The 21,722-nt window shown below is 42.4% G+C and overlaps 1 protein-coding gene across 3 annotated transcripts in view; it reads left to right on the top strand.

The window, feature by feature from the left end:
• Positions 1-21,722, top strand: part of lingo2 (leucine rich repeat and Ig domain containing 2) — a 203,725-nt gene that overhangs the window by 59,494 nt on the left and 122,509 nt on the right. For all 3 annotated transcript variants that reach the window (XM_028960923.1, XM_028960919.1, XM_028960920.1), the window contains one exon: positions 16,883-16,988. The gene's annotated coding sequence lies outside the window, so the exon portion shown is untranslated. The remainder of the gene's footprint in view (positions 1-16,882; positions 16,989-21,722) is intronic.

Below are 21,722 nucleotides of genomic sequence, written 5' to 3'. Positions count from 1 at the left end.
TGACAATTGATTCTGACCGAACCAAAACCTGTCAGTTCTTCCCAAACTCAAGAATATTGCATCATAATGGGAAAGGGAAGAGCTTTTTGACAGTGCAGTCTGCAGAAGGTTCATCTACCAGTCCACATCTAACCCTAATCAGGACACCGCTGACCTGAAAATGACATTCTGTGGGCTTGCTTTTTGCAATTCAGTATTTTCAGGTTAATTCACATACATTTTACAATACAACAAATCTCTTATGCCACTGTTGAAAGTGCGAGCAGGGACTTATGAGGAGCAAAATTAAGACCCACAATCACGGAAAGAGAATGTGACAAACAATAAGTATGAGCTAAAAACAATTTAAAAAAGTGTAAAAAGAGATGATTACTTTTACATTACAAATGGTATAGTTATGAGAGAGGTGATACTGCAAATACCTACAGTATAAAGCTAGATACAGTAATAAGTGTAATATGAATATAAATGTAATAGATCCTAATAATTGTATAATATGGGGGTTATACGTGTTTCTGTGACCTCTGAGTTGACTTTAGCCAACGCTTCATGTTTTACTTGTGCTAAAAATATTTTTTGCTTTCGTTGCGGAAAAGAACAGTTCGATGGATATGTAGTGCTTTTGGTCTATAGCCAAAAATGTAAATTCTGTACAGCTAATTTCTCTTTCCATTTTGAAGTTTTTACGTCTTTCTCAGCACATCCTTGGACATTGAATAATTTTTTTTTTCATTCTGTATGAAATGTGCAAGATTGAATATAATATAAAACGGCATGTGCTGAGTGTGTATTTATTGCAGTGGTGATCTCGTCAATGCATTAGGTCCTGCTGAATGATTGTGGCACCTTGTTGAATTTGTGTTTAAAGCAATTGTGAAGTTCCAGGCCTCTTCCTTGCTGTAATATTTATCGTGCTGTTTATTATTCGGCAAAGAGGCGCTTTAGGCGTGAATTAAGGCAAGATCAGGACTCTACCTTTATCACAGGGTTAGGTTATGGTTAGGGTACTCTTGCATATTTTTAAATTTTACCAATCACCTTGAGTTGTCAGTCTGAGGTATGTCTGATCCCAGAGTCACCAGGTCTCTCCTGGACAGAAGAACGGAAAGTCTGACACCTGCACAGATCATGAGGACCACGTCCCTGATGTCTGACAGGAAAGTGATACATTGTGGCGCGTTCAGCTGTAAAGTAACCCACCGTAAATATTCTGTCTGAAAAGAGCCCTGAAAACTCACATCAGTATATTATAGCCTGTCTGCTTCCGTCAGACCTCAGCCATTCCTCACATGTTCATGACAGGAACCTTTTCAATAAACTTGAATAAATGTAACTTAACAAAATCTGATTAAACAGGATAATATATTCTCCAGTGTAGTACATGTGAAATTTGTGCTTTTTGAGCGAGTCACCTTTAGTTTTTGTTCTTACGTTAGCTATTAGATGAAACTCATTTGAAAAAAAAAAAAAAAAGTGTAGTGATTGTCACATGTAATACACATGTGTGCACACAGTGAAATTTGTCTTCTGCATTTAACCCAGCAGCCATGACAGCAGTGTGTGGGGATGGTGCTTTGCTCAGTGGCACCTCAGTGGCACCTTGGCAGAGCGGGATTTGAACCGGCAACCTTCTGATTCCGGGGGCGCTTCCTTAACCACTAGGCCACCACTGCCACTGTGTACTCAGGGATGTGAGAATTAGAATTGGTATTGTTGTAATGGTCATGTTAAGAATGTATCAGTGCTATTAAACCAGTTATTACTGGCTTACTGAGTAACTGAGAAGATATTTGCATAGGTCAGTACAGTCAATATAGGCCAAAATAGGCAAACAGAATAAATGCTGTTTATCTAAGCTGCAGGAAATTTTGTTAATGAAACCTTTGTCACATATTGATCAAATATTGATGTATGTTCATTGCAGATGATTTTCCATTAAAGAAATTAAAGAAAATGTTATACTATGTTTATATGTTAGGATTATTAAGCAAGCCTCTCATTCAACATATATTTAAGGCAATCTGTTGTGTATTGAATTACGCAATAATACACAAGAGATACTAGGCTCGAGGCTGAAGGTGCCTGTTTTCATGATGAGGACGTTAAAAAACTCCCATTGAGAAGCTTTTAATTTATCTTGATAGCTCTGATCCAGCTCCTACTTTATGTGAAAGTGAAAGTAATTGTACACTGTACACTGCAGCACAGCACACGGTGACTCAGCGAAATGTGTCCTCTGCTTTTAACCGTCACCCTTGGTGAGCAGTGGGCAGCCATGACAGGCGCCCGGGGAGCAGTGTGTGGGGCACCTCAGTGGCACCTTGGGATTCGAGCCGGCAACCTTCTGATTACAGGGCCGCTTTCACAACCGCTAGGCCACCACTTTAAACATCTTCATTCAGGCAGCAGGTGGGTCGTGTGGCATTGTGGTCTAATAAGGTCATCAGATATTTAAAAAGATCCCCCACAAAAAATTATATTATGAAATATCCTCACTCCCAGGGCGACTCCTGTGAAAATTCCAGAAGTGCCAGTTGTATAAAAGCAGTAAAATAACCACCCAGTAAATGTGAAAAAGCTGAATTGCCATTATTTGCTGTAACAAACATTACGTTGAAATGACACTTGAACTGTCACCCAGGGCGATTCCACACTGCATTTCCTCAACTGACATGAGTGGTAATGCAGGGATTTGAGGCTTTAGGACAGGTGCTCTCATGGGTATGACACTCTGGCTAGCTGCTGTCAACAGTTGTACCACTTTCCTCCTCATTTCTGTGCAATTTTATCCCCCTCCTCAGCAAAAAAAAAAAAAAAAAAAAATGTTCATAAACGCTCACAGTCATCCCAGCGCATGAATGCCTACTGGTTCTTGGCCCACCCATTTCCGGAATTTTGAACCAGAGCCACACACTTCAGCTTGAACTGCTCCTGGGGGACCGAACCTATAATTAGAAAACAGAAATCATTCTGGAAAAGAGCGCAAGCTAATTGAATGAATGTAAATATGAATTTAAAGGCTCCACATCCTGCTCTCAGTTCAGTACACGTCCCAGCCTATTTCACATGGCTCTTTGGGACTATGTGAACGGGGAAACAAGACAACAGCTTAATGATGATTGGCCTAATGAAGATCATTAACACACACACCGTCTAGACACAGGGATCTAATACAGCATAATTGGGACGCATGCCATTTCCAGACTTTTATGTGCTAAGGCCTCACATAAAATCATTTTTTTTACGATCAGAATCATATTAATTACAAAGTTTTCGAGAGGAGAATGATGAGCATCACCAGTAGGGACACCTGCAGTTTATTCAGGTCCAGTGGATTTAATTGTTTTGCCGGCCGAGGCTCTATCACTTCATGAGCATACAAAACCCATATATTTATGTAATCTAACGTTTAGGCTTCGACATTAAATTTGGTTGCTAATTATATAAATTAGTTTGCGATTTATAACATTGAAGCAGTTTACTGTACATTTCATTTTTTTTTTATGAATGTGAGCCCAGGGTAACTTTGCAGGACCTTGAAATTTGAAATTCTTGCAGTGTCCTGCCACTGACTGCAGGCACAGCCAGGTGAGCCGAGATTGGAAATCTGGCCCGCAAGATTCCTGTCAAGATTCTTAGGGCTGAGAAAATTCAAATAAGAGGACTTGCGATAACAGCCCTGACATTTCCACTAACATGAGATTGCAATCCGAAAGATTAATGCCTAAGCCCGGCTATTTTGATGTGACCATCCTCTCTGACAGAAGACAGTATTGGAAGGAGGGATGTGCACTTTTCCTATTCAATGGCCTTATTCTGTAAACATGAGCTAAGGAATACATGCAGAATATTGAGAGAGAGAGAGAGAGAGAGAGAGAGATCCACACACTTCAAACGTTGTATGATGTTTCTGTTCCTGTAAGGAGGCAAAAATCATCATAGTTTCTGCAGGCCATAAACTTGGATTTAAAACTTGACAAAGGTGCTTTTTTTTTTAATTCAGGACAGCGCAGGTTCTAGCTTTCACCACATCCTGAAATACTGTCTTAATAACAGCCCACTTTTGTGCAATAACTGTGTGATTAGTGTCAAAATGAGGGATATGGAAACAAATGGCGAAGTAGGACAAAGCCAAATAATTTAAACAAGCTTCCTCTGTATTCATGCATACATTCACATAAGACATTTCTACTGTGCAGCTTTATGTGTAAACTACATCCCTGAAAGTCCGTGATTAGTATATGATTCTGCACTCACAGATTACGGTGAGGAATATTCTGCGTGCCACTATATATAAAGGGGAACTAAAGTGCTGGCCTGGTGCAACCCAGCCTGGATAAGGACTACGCGAAACGTTTAAACCCACCAATTCAGTTTATCGTCAGCCATGAAATTAGATTTTCACTAGACTTGTTCAGAGCTGATTGGAAGTCCATGGTTGCACAAGAGCAGCAACAAATATTAGATTTCATTTTTCCTCCCATGAAAGGTCAGATGAAAAGGACACAAGTGGCTTTTTGGTGTTTAAAAGTTATTTGCAGTAATTACCGACGTTAGACTGATGCCTTGTCATCTTTAGCTTTCCAATGCTGTAGTCATGCGAGTTTAAGTTGATTATGTATTTAATAACCAATGGTACACACAATATGTTTCTGAATTTGGTAGATTTGGCATATTGTGATGTTCTCCTGCAATATGCATCTTTCCGCACGCTAATTTAAGCCACTTCATGCATGTTAATTATACATTGTAATCATTGGATTGACATTTGAGTCATCTAATGGCATTTCGATTGTTTTCTGTGGCATCTTTAATAAAGTGTACCTTGTTACCTTGTTAGCGTGTAGTGTGACTAATGTTATCGGTGCAGATAATTAATGGGTTTGAGGCAAAAATCATAGCAATTATAATACTGTTTTAAAAAGATAAAAGAAAAAATGTTTTTTACTATTACAATATTTACTATCCAGTAAAAAATTAAAACATAGCTGTTTCAAAATTTTAATTAATTCTGGAAATGTTAATTGCTTTCTGCCACAGATGAATGTATAAAAAGACATTCCATGCAACTATTTTTCATTTTTCCTCTCTTTTTACTTGATATAAAGCTGGACATGGTGGATGGGGTTGCGTTAAATTAAACCGAGCACCTCTAAAATTTCCCCTTTCATCCGGACCCGTAGGGGTCTGTTCAGCATGACGAAGATGTACGACTGAAAATAAATGTACATCACAATGGAAAGGAAAGCATGCATGAAAAATTCTGATTTATAGTCAGGTACTGTATTCTACAAACGTTGAAGGTGTTGAAGTTCTAGATTAGTTTAGTGAAGCCAAAATGAAAAGAATTTCCTGTGCCTTCAAAATCTTTCTGTTCCTCCAAACTCTCCGTCTCCCCCTGTCCTTTCCCTCAAGGCCATTTTTCTATTATTTCACCCAGTTTTTGGCTCAGGTGCCCATTACTTGTCCATTGATGGATGTGGGTCAACAGAAGGACAGAAAGAACTGGTGGAGAGGAAGTCTCATGTGACGCTTTTACCATAAATGGAACATAATGATCCCTCATACATCATGGATGGAATACTGATAAGCCATTGTTTGTCAACTAGCCATTTGCTGTGTGTGAACATAGTCAGAAATGCTCCCCAACTCATCTCTGACTCATCTAGCTGTCATTCTAGCATGCTAGAATGTGCCCAAGAGAGCTCAGGACACCAGATGACATACTGCACCAGCCAATCCAATCATTTCTTATCTGAACTTGTTGAAATCTGTCTATTTTAAAAACTTTTTTTCTGAGAGGGTTGATACCTAATGATCAGTTAGAGTGAAAGATCATGTGGTACGTGTATTATGAATGCCTAATAACCCAAAAGCCTTAACTCTACAGTGATATGAGTTTAATGTTGGCTTTCATCTGTTCATATTTGAATATTCATTTCAATCATAAAATTGCAATGATTATTTATTAAATTTACAATTTTCTAATCTAATGACTGGTGCACTAAAATACACCAATTTTATAGTCTTATTGAGTGTTGAATTGGCAAGGAAGGTCTCAGTAGACCTGTATTTGAAAGAGCTTCCAATAGTGAAAGATGGAGTGATAGATAATCAGCCCACAAGCAGAGAGGAGGCACTGGAGGCCTGATTCCTCTTTCCTCTCATGGCACAATTGGCTTTGTGAGAAATGAAGACCATTTCAATGGGTTGCGCTGAAGAAATGGGCCTTCACACAAAATGCCCACAGCTGGCTCTTGCTATCGCGGAGCTTTATTTGAGTCCTGGAAGGATTTCAGTAGTCTCATCTGTGGCCTAGTTGTACGCTGCTTCCCTGACTGGTTACAGTTTCGCTCGACAGCATGCTGGTGGGTGTTAGTTTGCACCATTTTAAGCATGCTCGCAGCACCGTGGCCCGTTCCTTATAATGTGGTGGTCTTGGTTGGCGGATCTTTCCATTTATTTATTTATTTATTTAAGCTTTTCCACGCTGCACTCTTAATGAAGTTTGGGCTCAGAGCAGCAGGCGCCAGTGATCAGATACGATTAGAGCCGTGCCAAATTCCTGGTCTCACAACCCACAGGGATTTACACTTGTATTACAATCAATGTCCTCCAGCCTTTCTGATCTAATTCAAGTTGGCTTCATTTTCACTGCCATTTTGTGAAAGGTTTTTCAACCTAGAGCTTGATTCCCAAAAATTTTGTCACATGACCCTCTTGCACTTCATAAGAAAGTGTTACTCCGTTAGTGCTTGCTGGTATAATTTAAAGCATTGTACCTCCAATATACAAATAAAGCTTTTCTGTCTGTACTAGGACTGGCAATGAAAATCATTACTGCTATAAGAACATCCTTCTCCAATTTGAATAATCTGTCATCTGAAGTAATAGTTTTCTTACACTAATTACAAGAAAACTACTGTTTTTGCAAATATTCAATATGCAGTTGCAGTTTGTTTTGCTGTAATTCTTGTAGTGAGTAATTCACATTAAGTCATATTCAGCGATATTTTTTTCTGTCCTCATTTGTAGGCTATTCTGTTTGACCCTAATTGACCATTGCAGTAATTACATTACATTGTGGGCAGTCTTTTGTGATTTATAGAAATCTGTTAGAAATGTGTGCAAAGTAAAGGAAAAATTGACATATTAAGGTAATTTGCACGTGGAAAAAGCAATATAGAGGTTTGGAGAAGAGAGCTCTGACTTTAGAGGAGATAGCATGCCGAGGCCGGTCAGTATGACATCGCATCAGGGGATGAGAGCAGAGAGATTGCCAGTGGAAGTCTGCAGTCTGGAGAGGTGCTTAACTGTGGGAGTCTGATTACTCCACCGTGGCTTTCTGGCCCCGAACATCAAATGGCTGTGTACACAGAGACAGTGCAGAGGGGAAAGGGAGAGGAATGGGCACACAAAAAATGAAGACAGAAGAGGGTGACCCTGAGTTTCACTACTGGGGAGTTGGACAGGAATCCCTTTATCATGTTACCTTTTTATAAATGGGTGGCTTTCTGGTGTGAGTACCATACCAAAATATCAATTATGGTCTTGCTAGGTCATTACATTTTGTAATGACCTTTGTGTTAACAAAACTAACACACAATACACTGATTATACTGGAAATTGTATGTATGTGGTTGTTACCCCTGAGATGGACTAGTGCTTAACTAGAAGTCTTAACTTAACTTAATAATAATCTGTGTCTGTGTGTGTGTGTGTGTGTGTGTGTGTGTACATATATGTGTGGGTGTGGGTGTGTGTGTGTAATTCTTGTATTATTGTATTCAGCCCCTGTGCATAACTGTGCATTGGCTGTCTCTCTGTTTAACACTCTGGCTTGCCTAATTGGGGCCGCTGGTATGCAAAGAAAGGCTAGTAAGACAAACCAAGAGAGGATTAAGTCTTCAAAGTGCGTTTTCTTGCACCTCAGGCCAACATTACATCTGCTGTAATTTATTTAGGGAGTTCATCTCTGTTGACTTCGGCTCTTTCCCCCAATTAAAGGTGGGTTTGGAGACATGCTCACATCAAGGCTCTTGCTTTTGCCGAGCATGATTCAGTAATGTACGTGTGCATATCCACATTTCATGGCCACTGGGGAGTGGGGGTGGATGAGGAGGTGTGTGTCAGCCCCTTTCATTTCTATAGAAGAATATAAAAGCTGATCCTGGACTAGTGTAATGTATAGTACGTAAATTAATTTTTTACTCTATAATGCAATATCACAGTGATGAGCTTTTATTATCAACATATTTATTCATATTTTATTTATTCGACATTCAAGGAGTTGAAGGGAATCACCAATATTTAATTCAGTATTAATATATTTTAATAGGTCTTAACAGAAAACAAAATATGTTTTACATTTTGACTGAAAAATCTATTATATTAAGCCATATTTTCTAGTCTAGGGAGGGCCTCCAGCTGCTGGTGGTGCATTAGAATGAGAGTGATGGAAAAGAATCTCTCAACAGCAGACGCCTCTTTCCGCCCTCCTATCTGTTCCTCTCTTCTATGTTTGGAAAAAGACATTCCTATGGGGACAAATTCGGTCATTATCAGCCACACTTGAACACTGGGCATCTGCTTCGCTCCTCTCTGACCAGGTTGGAGCGTCTTATTATGCGGCTCGGATTGCGGGTGGCACCAGTGGACCAGCTGCTCTAAACCTGGTGATGGGCTCGGTAATGAGATAGTGGACAGCATGCCAAAGCGCACGACCACGCGGAAACGAACACGCCCGGTGTCACCGGCATGTCTGTAAACACTTGTATGATGGCCTCTGTGGGAGGGGAGCGATTTCCTTGAGAGTTGTCAAGATTCAAATTGAATTAAAATTTTATTGATTACATAACGAAGGGGCAAAACAAAGCTGAAAGCACAAAGAAAAAGACCATCAGTGTCCACAACCCGATTTCTCTTCGTATTTATGTAATAACCTATATATACCTACCCTTCAATTTCAATAAAAAAATATTCATTGTGAACTTGTTCTTTCATTTTCTTTTCAACATTAGGATTTATAATTTAGTAATCTAAAGCAGATTTGCAAACCATGCGTTATGCTTTCTGCCATGTTTCTGGCATATGAAATATATTTTATTTCATACCTTTCTCATACCTTACCTCATACCTTTCATGCCTTGAAGTTGCTGAGATATATATAAAAGGCTTTTTTCTTATAGAGATAAGTAGATAAGGAGTAAGTACATTAGATAGATTAGTAGCCTAGCTACTAGGAGTAGTAGCCCAGTTAGGTAACATCCTTAAAGTGAAGTGATTGTCACTTGTGATACACAGCAGCACAGCATACAGTGCACACAGAGAAATTTGTCTTCTGCATTTAACCCATCACCCTGAGTGAGCAGTGGGAAGCCATGACAGGCGCCCGGGGAGCAGTGTGTGGGGACTAGTCGCTCTGGATACGGGCGTCTGATAAATGCAGATATTGGAAGTGTAAATGCTGCACTGATAATGTATATATGAAGATGATATATTCATTGCACATGCGTTATGAAGTCATGTTTCGTAGAAACGTGCACTGATATATTCCCTCAAAATGCCTATTCCTTGAATTGCATAACCATGTTGTAATAGGCTGAAGGGTAAGTTCAGTAGATGAGCAAACCAGTGCTCACAGTAGAACACAATCTTGACTGCATACTAAAGTCGGATTTTCTCAACCCTGGGACAGTCAAAATGCCAATATACTATCATCTTTGTGGATGTTATTCATGATGGGTGAAGTTTTTTTATGGCTTTTATTCATTCAGAGCATTTTCTTTGTTTTCATTACAGATATTAGGGCAATATTTCGTTACAGACATAAGGGAAGCGCTGGTTTTTTTTGTTTTTCTGGAGATTTTCCTTGGAAATATATTCTAAAATAAAGGCCCTATGAAAATGACAATTCCGTGCCTTCGCCTGCCTGTTTTCCTGTGAGGCATTTCAGACAGACAGGCCCGGTGACACATCAGCGTCAAAAGTACCCCCTGGATCCTGAGGGTTTTGTCTGGGTTTTGAACCTCTTTTAAGAGCAGGTACGATGAAGTCGCTCTGCCGTGAGACGTGGCTCGGGCACGCAGCTGCTCGGCGGGCCGGCGCACCGCAGTGGCGGGGTCACACCGTTGCTGAGACATTACTCACCCTGCCTCACAGAGCCGGATTCCAGGTGCCCGCTGGACTCCACCATCTTTTTTTATTATTATTATTTATTTTAACCCAGCACCACATCTCCATCTGCCCCTCAAACAAATGGAATATTCTGTGATATGTTTTTAACGACCTGGTCATGAAACGCCATTTTGGTTACACTGTTCGAAGGTAACGTGTCTGGAGAAGAAATTAAATGCTTATGCAAGCTTAAAAATCCGTTCATGCGAATCTAAAGCACGGCTCATTTGAAAGGAACCGATTAAAATCACAAATTATTTATCTTTTGCATATTTACAGCGGGGGGGCTGTTAAAAGGTCGTTTTTTCTTTTCAGCTAATTGAAATTTACTAGTTAAAATTCCCTGGGCACACGATGTCCCGTGGTTGAAACGGTAACCGAAGTTCCCATCCCTTTCTGTTTTCCGTGCCATTAGTAAGGAGTGTAGGTTTCCCTGCAATTAAGCGCGTTTGCAGATTTGGGCACGGCGGGAGGCGGCAGCCAGCAAAGCGTGCGTGTAAATCAGTCGAGGGCCGGATGCAGCTCGCCGGTCCTGCCGCTGCACACGCGGAGCCTTGCTGGGCTCGGGAGCCATTTAATGGTGACTCAGGGGAGGGTCGAGTCAGAGAGTCCTGATTCACTTCTGCAAGTGGCATGCAGGGGAGACGAGGAAAGGTCAGCGTCCCGCCTCCTCTGGCTAAAAAACTCGCAACGGCAAATGAGCGAACAGACGAGGACGCTGTTCATCCAAGAGCCTACACTCTCTGTGCATCGTGTTCGGTTTCCGACCATCACCGCTCAACAGCGGTTCCCATTGAACCAGGAACCAATGTAATCTAAAGGAGCAAAGGTTGAGTTTAAGGTTCGAATTCCTTTTAGAATTGATGTGATGTGATGCCTTGTGAAATAACTGATATTATTGACTATGATATTTTAAAATTAAAAAAGGCAATTCTTATTGGTACGTTGTTACTTTGAGCTTGTAAACCATGCATCACTCTTAAAAATAATTCACATGAAAATTCTGCCAAAAATGTTAATAGAAAACGTACTACAATTTTAAAATGTTTTAAATTAAGTATTAATAGATAGTGATAAAGGTTAGTGAAAGTGAAGTGATTGTCATTGTGATACACAGCAGCACAGCACACAGTGCACAAAGTGAAATGGGTCCTCTGCATTTAACCATTGTTGTGGGAATCTTTTCATCTGAGGAACTGCAATGAAGAGAGGGTCATCTGAATTGATAGCCAAGTTTTATTTAACGTGCGCACGGGGACTTGCAAGAAGAACTCCCCCCTATTAGTAAGTCCACAAGCATATTTACATTTACATTTACGGCATTTGGCAGACGCCCTTATCCAGAGCGACTTACAACGTGCTTTCAAGTTACCATCGATGAAGAGATCAATTCCGGTTCACTAGGACCCCAACTATAAATACATCTATTTAATTCACTCTGTTGTAGATTCTGTACACAAAGTTTGACAACAAGAAAATTACAATTTAATCTAAATATTCTTTAAAGAGGAAGGTCTTGAGCTGTCGTTTGAAAGTGGTCAGTGACTGAGCTGTTCTGACCTCGAGGCGAAGTTCATTCCACCACCGAGGGGCCAAGACGGAGAAGAGTCTAGATGAGTGTCTTCCTTTTACCTTCAGAGATGGAGGGACCAGGCGAGCAGTACTGGAGGCTCGGAGTATACGAGGTGCAGTGCGAGGTGTAATAAGGGCTGTGAGGTAGGATGGTGCTACTCCATGTTTGGCTTTGTAGGCCAGCATCAGTATTTTGAACCTGATGCGTGCAGCTACTGGGAGACAGTGGAGGGAACGTAGCAGAGGGGCGGTGTGGGAGAATTTGGGAAGGTTGAAGATCAGTCGTGCTGCTGCATTTTGTATGAGTTGTAGAGGTCGGATGGTACATAGTGGTAGACCAGCTAGAAGGGAGTTACAGTAGTCCAGTCGTGAGATTACTAAGGACTGAACCAGTAGTTGGGTGGCCTGGGTTGACAGATAAGAGCGGATTCGTCTGATATTGTAGAGAAGGAATCTACATGAGCGGGAAAGATTGCTGATGTGAGTTGAGAAGGAGAGTTGGTTGTCTATTGTTACGCCAAGGTTGCGGGCTGTTGCAGAAGGAGAGAGCTGCGAGTTGTCTAGGTAAATAGCAAGATCCTGATGTGGTGAAGAATCTGCTGGAATGAATATTAGTTCAGTTTTGGTGGGATTGAGTTGGAGGTGATGGGCTGCCATCCAAGACGAGATGTCTGTTAGACATGCAGAGATTATGGAAGCAGCATGTAGATCAGAGGGAGGAAAGGAGAAGAGGAGTTGTGTGTCGTCAGCATAGCAGTGGTAGGATAATGGCATATTTATACCATTCTAGGTGACGCAAAATAGGAAAACAGCCTCGCACCGGTTAGGACAACGGTGCCAATCGGGGTCACAGAATCTTTCTTTTATCAGCTTCTGTCCAACACAACACATTATGCTTTGAAAACATCGGAGCCTTGTACGTCACCAAGGTTTGAAGTAAGATGCAGCTGTCTTCTGCTGTTCCATGGGGCAAACACGTTAAATGTCCAGGTTATATATTTTCCCTTTACACCATCACCATAGGTGAGCAGTGGGCAGCCATGACAGGCAGCCGGGGAGCAGTGTGTGGGGACGGGGCTTCGCTCAGTGGCACCTCAGTGGCACCCTGGCAGATCGGTATTCGAACCGGCAACCTTCTGATTACGGGACCGCTTCCTTAACCGCTAGGCCACCACTTCCCCTGGTTAGTGGTTCTCATGTTCTCAAAAGGTTAAAAAACGGGCAGAAACAGACTTCTTTCTGGGGGCAGTGGTGACCCAGTGGGTGGAGAAGCAGACTCATATTCTAAGGGTCGCGGGTTCAAATACCGAATTGCCAAGGTGCCACTGAGGTTCCCTTGATCAAGGTTACCGTCCCCACACACTTCTCCCCGGGCGCCTTTTAATGGCTGCACACTGCTCACCAAGAATGATTTACTGCATTTATCAGACGCCCTTATCCAGAGCGACTTACAACCAGTAGTTACAGGGACAGCCCCCCCCCCCGGAGCAACTTAGGGTTAAGTGTCTTGCTCAGGGACACAATGGTGTCAAGTGGGATTTGAACCTGCGTCTTCTGGTTCATAGGCGAGTGTGTTACCCACTAGGCTACTACCACCCTTATGATGAATTGAATACTGCTGTGCTGCAGTATTTCACAATGACAATCACTTATTAAAATCTTTGAATCATTCCGAAAAAAAAAAAGTGTTTTAATTAACATTTCCGCTCCCTTTATTTCTTTTGTTGAAGGTTCACTACTGTCGGGAGATATACTCAAATGGTTAAATACTTCATCTTCATTAAAAACAGGTTCTTGCTCAGTAATCGTCCTAGTCTGTCGGTTTTCGTTGTTGTTTTATTGATTGTCACTTTTAAATATGGCATGTGCCAGCAGCTGAGAGGTGTACGGTGGGGTGAATTTAAACAGAAGGAGGATTTGGTGAAGCGCTGTAAGCCTTGGACTCTGCATCCTGGCCTGTGAGAGCGTTTCTCCGGGGAACCTCATTAAGCCGCTGCTCCAATTAAAATCCCTCTGATTCGGCAGCTGCACATCACACAACCTGCAGAACCCTCCCACGGCAGATTATTCACATTTGTGGGTGGGCAGACGAGAGAAGAAGTACTATTTCTACACCCATCTTGTCAGGTAGGAAGCCAGCTGTAGTGTATGTTTCTTGGGGTTGGGAGTCTCATTTCTGAAGGCGTGAAATTCTGCCGAGAACAGTTCACCGTGTGGTCGACAGCCATCCGACTGTGGCCCTCGAGGGACCGTGACCCACGTGTTACAGGCGGGGGGGGTAAGGTATCATCCCCAGCGAGCGGGGAGCTTTTGGGGCTTCAGTGCTGTTCTTTCAGCTGAGGTGGAAAGCCAATCATCCCCTGGCTGGTCGTAGGCTTTGCGAAAGCCACCTGAGACTGGGCCTGAGATGACCCGGCGGTTCCCCGTCTCCCCGTTTAACGCTGACTGGGACTCTGCATGGGCGACGCCTTTCTGTTTCTCTGATGAAGTGCGGATGTTTCAGCATGTGTTAGGCCGCACTGCGAAAGGAAGCCTTTCAAAGTACAAGCAACAAAGTGAAGTGATTGTCACATGTGATACACAGCAGCTCTGCACACAGTGCACACAGTGAAACTTGTCCTCTTTCACCCTGAGTGAGCAGCCATGACAGGCGCCCAGGGAGCAGTGTGTGGGGACGGTGCTTTGCTCAGTGGCACCTCAGTGATTTGCGGGGCCGCTTTTTTAACCGCTAGGCCACCACTGACCACTCATGCATCTCGAGCTTCTCAAACAGTGAGCAAGGAAGGAAACTTGCTGAGACAAAAGTGGAAAAGACGGTTTTTACATTTTTCTTTTCTCGCGGTGTGTCCCTATTCACATTTTACTGGGCTTGAGTGTGGCTGGTGACTGGCTGCAGTATCACTCGCTGCCTTGATATGTAAATGCCGCTGCTGGTGCGGGCTACCATCAATCCTGCATATCGAGCAGGACTGTTGCTATGCAATTTAATGTCTCTCATTGCCACACACTTTAATCTTTGTCATCCCCTGGCTTGATGTATCCTGCCAAAGCGGCGGCGGCCGCTGCCATGTATTTTCATTGCTGTGTTTTTGTGCTGAAATGACAGTCAATTGAAAGTAAGTGGGATGCATGAGAAGCTCGCGCGCGCAAAAAGGTGCAATCAATAATCTCTCAATTCAGCAGCTGATTGAAATGGGCGTTTGTCAGCCCGCCGGATTTCGCCTCATCTAATATTCAGCCCAGAGCCGCTCTTTATCTTTCGCTGCATAATGTGCACAAAAAGATAAATCACGCAATCGCACGTCCCCCGTAGCACATTTTCATGTGGCTTCGCTAATGTGGTGAAACTGCCACTCCAAACAAGCACGAATGAGCCCACGGAAATGCCACCACCAGGTCTACTGCTGACTAAAAGCACAAAAGGAAGGAACGAAAGTGAAATTGAGGCAGAATAGTAGCACACGTTGTATCTGGGCAGAACGCAAGGAACATTTTCGAAAAGGCTTTCGCCGCTCTTAAAGGGCCGGAGTGGTGTAACGCTTTTCATTTACTTCATGCACAAACCTGTTAAAAAAGGAGGGTTGGGGCAACAACTCATACGCATGCTAACATTCTTAGCATAGCATAGCAGGGCAAGAAATCAGCAGATAGAAAGGTAGTATTTTGAAATGTACAATCTTGGTGTGTGTTAAATTACAAGCTCTAACATAAATCAAAGTACGTTCTGAGCCTCCAGTCACAGTAAGTCTGTATTTTTACATTTACGGCATTTATCAGACGCCCTTATCCAGAGAGACTTACAATCAGTAGTTACAGGGACAGTCTCCCCCGGAGCAACTGTAAGAATGGACATCGCGGGAGCCTGCTTTGTCTTGCATAACAGATGACTGCAGGGGGAAGTGTAACATTCCTGTGTCGACGGTTGTGGGTGAAGATTCGACACCCCGGTTTTTACATGTCTTTTGTCCGACGTCAACGTGCGAAGTATCAGCCGTCAGGACCGCCCACCCTCTTTGTCTTCACCAAATGGGAGGCACCGGGGGCGTGACATCAGAAACAACAGGTTCTGATTGGTCAGTGACAACTTCCTGTAGGCCAGTGACAACTTCCTGTAGGCCAATGACAACTTCCTGTAGGCCAGGGGTATAAATGTCTGCACACGTGTGGAAAAGGGACGCTCTGAGCTATCTTGCTCAGGGGGGATTTCCCTCAGAAGCCGGAAGGCTTCTGGGACTTTTATCTTCCCTTCTCTTTCTCTTCTCCCTCTTTACTCTTTCTTCTCATGTTTACTTTCTCTATAACCTTGGTACCTTTTTACATTCAATATTCACATGTAACTACAATAATTATTTACCGGTGTTAATAAATTAGAAACTGTTCATTTTTAACCTCTGTTGTGCCATGCCTCTTTCTGCCAGGTAACATCAAATTGGAGTGGTTGAATACAGTGCTTTGTGTGGAGGGAGAAAGAGTTTTTTCTACACACTCTATTCTCTTCTCCTACACCACATGGTCTTTTTTACACAACTTAGGGTTAAGTGTCTTGCTCAGGGACACAATGGTAGTAAGCGGGATTTGAACCTGGGTCTTCTGGATTATTGGCGAGTGTGTTATCCACTAGGCTACTACCACCCCGTAGTAGCCTAGTTTTTACCCGCTTCCATAATCAGGTGAATTTTCCCGTTATGCAATTGAATGTGTGATAAGTCATGATTACGATTGCCTTCCTGGGAAGTAGATTCTTCCAACATGATGACCGCTCCCCCCATATCTGACTGTCTGAACGAGGGTTGATTCAGAATCACAGTTTTGTTGTAAAGCGTGCGGTGATCGCGAACTGCTCCTTCAAGCAGGGGTTCAGTCCCGCGTTTGCTATAAATCTGGCCGGTGCTGTGCTCCAGCCGGGGTTTGCTGCATTCACTCACCACACCGGAAGAGATCAGGGTTTAATGAAGCGTCTTCCTTCAGCAGTTTGGCCAGAAATAAATGACCAGGCTACTGTAGCGTTAGATTCCCCCTGAACCCACTGCATTGTTTACAAGCCCGAAGCTGTAGACCGGGCCGCTGAAGCTGTGATATGATTTATTAATCGCCTTTTCCCTCCTCTTTCTGTCTGTTATTGGTCTTATTCTAGAGCCCACCTGGGAAACTCGCGTCGGCCTCTTTCCATTAACACTCAGGATATTTGAAGGGACTTTTCCTGTGATTCCAATGAATTCTCAACTTGGAAGCCTTGCAAGGTAAGTCTTTGTGTTCAAAACTTCTTCTGGCCTTCAAGTAAAGTTTATAAATGACTGGTTGGGGGATGAAGCTTAAAGAATAGGCTTGCACAACAGAATATGAGTTTTGTTCCCTTTCATTTCCATGCAAAGGATTTTATATATTAATTTAATTGCATTTCTCTTTGTCCTCCCGACCTCAGTCTCTAGCCCTCTGTCATCATCTGTAGTGTCATGGTGACATTTCCTTCCCAAAGGGCACATGTGAAATGAAATTACTCCGAGGTGTCACCCATGTCTTTTCAACATGCTTAAATGTCTGCTCTCAAATGCCAGCCCTTGCTAACAGAACGTGGCTCCACATCACGGTCCGTTCTAGAAGCTTGTTTGCACCTGAGGGTTGGGGTGGGGGAGTGGCAGCGGCTCAAAGTGAGTGTGGAGACATCAAAGCAGGTTAAATAGGAAAAGTGAAAAGAGTGAGGCGGAGTAGAAAAACAAAAAAGCGTTAAGCGATACCTGCTCCCCTGACTGGGGTGTGTTGTGAAAATAGCGGTGTCCCCAACACGTCACCATAACAGCTTTTCAACACAGCACCACTCACCGTTAAAATTACCCAGTAGACAGTATGTGAGGACGTGGGCGCGGGAACAATGAAACAGCAGCCAATGCGTGCACGTGGGAATACGTGTCTACAATGCCGGGACCATTTTTCCTAAACGAGGATTAAACCAGGTCTCTTCACCACACTGCTTAATTCGGGACTAGACTCGATCCATGTCTGTGTAAAAACTGAGGAGAACAGAGCAAAAAACTCTCAATCTGTACACACAAAAGCACTGTATTCAAACCACTTCAACTTGATGTTACCTGGCAGAAAGAGGCGTGGCACAACAGAGGTTAAAAGGATGAGCAGTTTCTAATTTATAAACACCAGTAGATTATCATTGCAGTTACATGTGAATATTGTATGGAAAAATGTACCAATGGTACAAAGAAAACCAAAATGAAAAGAAAGAGTAAAGGGAGAGAGAGAGAGAGAGAGAGAGAAGCCATGAGAAAAATAGGTAAAATAGGAAAGTTACTGATGGGAAAATTTCCCTCAGCTTCCGATAGAAAAGAAAATGAAAGTCCCCGACCACAAGTGAACAATCCTTTATACATTTGGCCCACAGGTAGTTGTCACCGACCAATCAGAATGTGTTGTTTCTGTCTTGTCCTTCCCCCGTGGTCTCCCGTCTGGGGCAGACAAAGGCAGGGCGGGGTATCACAAGAACCTGTGGCAGGCATTTCATGCGTCTCGCCATTTGACAAAGATATTGAAAACGGAGGTGTTGAAACGTCAAGAGTGGTCCTGCGACGCCTCATCTTACAGACGGCCGCTTGATCCCCTGGGGCACTCGAGTATTCAGGGTCCATGGGGATCACAATTGGTTCATGATTGTGCATCTGCTTGTTCGTCCTGCCCCTTCCTGGTCAGTTGGGAATTCAAATGTAGCCGATGGTGGTGGTTCCGTGTCCTTTACGATCTTCAGCCATCTGAGATCACCCTTGTAGGGAAACCTGCCTTCTTGACAGAGATCAAACACAGCAGCATACATAGAATATTCAACTTGATCAAAGGCTTTACACACTTGGTTGGGTTCTTTGTCTGGTGTCTGAAGACTTGGTGGGGTTCATTGTTTGGAGTCCGATGAAGTCAAAAGGTCATACAGATTGTACATGTAGAAAAACAGTGTCCATTGTACATTAAAACCAAACCAGAAAAACAAATGACAACACACTGATCCGATTTTGAAACTCAAAAACTTGTAAATATAGTTAAAATGATTTCATAACTCTGTGAATTCATCTGTAAAACCGATTGTTTATATAATTCAAGTCTAGCAGTTACATACTAGGCCCATTCCACTGAACTGAATATCATTAATTAATCTGGAAATCTTAATGTGTTATTTTGCTTTTAATCAAATTAATGCAAATTAATCATACTTTGATTGCAATGTCATCATATATATATATGACACACACACATATATCTATATTTCTATATATATATGTGTGTGTGTGTGTGTGTGTGTGTGTGTGAGATGATGACATATATACATGTTTCCATTTTCTGTGTTTTTGTCCATTGTGCCATTTCTTCACTGTTTATTTAAACCAGCCATACTTTTAAAATGTGGAGCATTTGCGCTTCATCCCTTCTTCCCCTGTGTGGCATCACACAGTGGGAAAATTACTGTGCTAAATCGCAAGCAAAATGCTTGATGTTGTTGGATTTTCTTGGTCTTTCTTTTACAATCAATGTTAAATCTTTGTAATAAACTTACAATACATACTTAAACTAATGTAATTACGTCGACAGCAATAGTTAATTTTTATGACAAAAAAATTGGAGACATGACTCTATAATTGACAAAAGCATATATTAACATTATTTCTACTTTCTGCACATAAATGAGACCCATACGTGTGAGTGCATCTGTGTGTGTATATGTGAGTGTTTGTATGTATGAGCACTCGTGTGTATGTGCGTGGGTGGCCGTTGGCGCATTTTACCAAGTCTAGCAGCAACAGTGTTGTGGCAGATGTGTGACTGTTGAGCAACAGCAGCGCAAGGAGGAAATGAACTCATTTCATGAATACGGACATTGTGGCTGAGGCTCTGAGCAAAAACCGAGATCACGCTGATGCTGCGCAAACGCAACTTATTAAGCAACAATTACACTCTTATTAGTCCCTCAGTTTAGTACGGCTTCACCTATTTTAGTTCAGCTGTGTCCAGATGTTGATGCTTGGGACTTCTGAGCTTATGGGCAGTCATATTTACAAGCCATTTCTTTCTCAGATTTTCCTCAACATTGCTAAATTCCGCTGCTGTTTTACTGGAACCTATACTCCGGCGTGATCAAGCCATTAAATGCACATCTGCCACTCTAATTTCGTTTTAATTTGGGGAGCGCTCCGGCGCCTATTGCTGCGGTGGATCTGACATTTTAATTAAGTAAAGGCCGTAAAAGTGATTACGGGCGGAATATGCAGAGGGCCAGCACTTGATGTACAGGGGTGGATTGAAAGCATCAGTCAGCAGTCAGAGAAACGTCCGCTGACGCATTTCAGTTTTCCGGCTTGATAAATATCTTCCAGGACCGCAGATGTGTTTTAAGTGGGGTGTCTTGAGAAGCACATTTGCATAAAGACATTGTATGCAAATTAAAAGTAGTTTGAATCGAGGGGGAATGGGGGGGGGTAAATGCACCCGATATGTGACGCTGTTGGAAAATGGGAATACTTGCACTTCCCCAAATGTAATGTCTGTGTGCACTGAAATGATGTGACATTAGTAGCCTGTATGGTGGGTGTGATCCGGAGAATGTAAAACAGTCTTCACCGTCCTTAAATTGCGCCGTGTTTAAGCCTGACAGAAGGTGCAGAGTTCATGCAACTGTGGCTTGACAGCAAGACTGAAGGTCTGGAAGGTTTTTGTCCTTCAAGCCCTTGTCCTTCAATAAAAAAAGTGAGTATTGAAGCATTTTTTTTTCTCATCTTGTACTGAACGCTTTCTTTTAAAATAAACAACAAACAGGCACAAATTGAGAAAATCTCCGTCTCACATACCTCAACACAGCTGTAAAAATAATCTGACGAGAGCTCTTTATTATGAGTTTCATGCTGCTTTGTAAGACATGGTGCATTGGGAGTGTTTAATGTTACCAGGAATTCACAATTTACAGCAATTAACTGAAAAAAAGACTGGGTCTGAACCCAGTAGTGGTACTAGGTTAAGGAACAGGCCTCGTAATCAGAAGGTTGGCGCTTCAAATCCCAATCCGCCGAACGGGCGCCTGAAATGGCTGCCCGCTGCTCACCAAGGGTGATGGTTAAAAGCAGAAGACACATTTCATTGTGGGAACTGTGCGCTGTGCTGCAGTGTTTCACAATGACAATCACTTCACTTCATTCCAAACCAAACATGCAGATTTATTATCAGCCCTTAATTCTGATTCTGTATTCTGTAATCGAGTACATGTCCCATTTACAGTATGGACACTCCTAATGCACTACGTCCTAAATAGCTCCCTGAATGACTCACAGGGCCTCAGCAGGTCAGCTCGCTTCTTCATTTGCACCTTTACATCCCAAAATATTTTCCTCAGAAACAATGAACTTCCTGCCTTTCTGTAAGTCAGACGTTTGTTCCTCCCGGGGGGTCTTTCCTTTTAAATGTCTCCATGTGAGATGACCTGATTCACTATGTCTTTAAAAGTGGGGTTCCCAGGAGATGGGAAATGGGGAAACTCTGTAATATGCCCTAAAACTTCTCACATTTCTTCATAAACCAATGGGATCCGAGTTTATATGAATGCAATCATGTTTTAATAAAAATGGAGCAAGTAACAGATTCATACATGAAAATTAGCAAATACATGTAACTGATAATCGTGTTAAAACATTCAATTTCCTTATCAGACTCTGTGAATCATTACGCTGCAGTATTTGTGAAGGTAACCAAAAAAAACGTGATAATATGTAAACGTATTTCTCTGCTAGGATTTCATCATTAAATCCACACAGGAGTGTTTTAAGAAGTAGATGAAGATGTACATCATTATCACCTGTCATCCACAGTTATCTTTGTTATTGGACTCACGTTCGGCATTTGCATTTGGATGTCCTCTCCGGGGGCCGCAGAGGACCGCGGCAATTCCGCCGAATCCATCAAAAGACAGGCTGCTTCGGAGCGTCAGTCCTATT

Source organism: Denticeps clupeoides, chromosome 18 (genome assembly GCF_900700375.1).
Source record: "Denticeps clupeoides chromosome 18, fDenClu1.1, whole genome shotgun sequence".
Taxonomy (NCBI): domain Eukaryota; kingdom Metazoa; phylum Chordata; class Actinopteri; order Clupeiformes; family Denticipitidae; genus Denticeps; species Denticeps clupeoides.
This window is presented reverse-complemented; position numbering and strand designations above follow the sequence as displayed.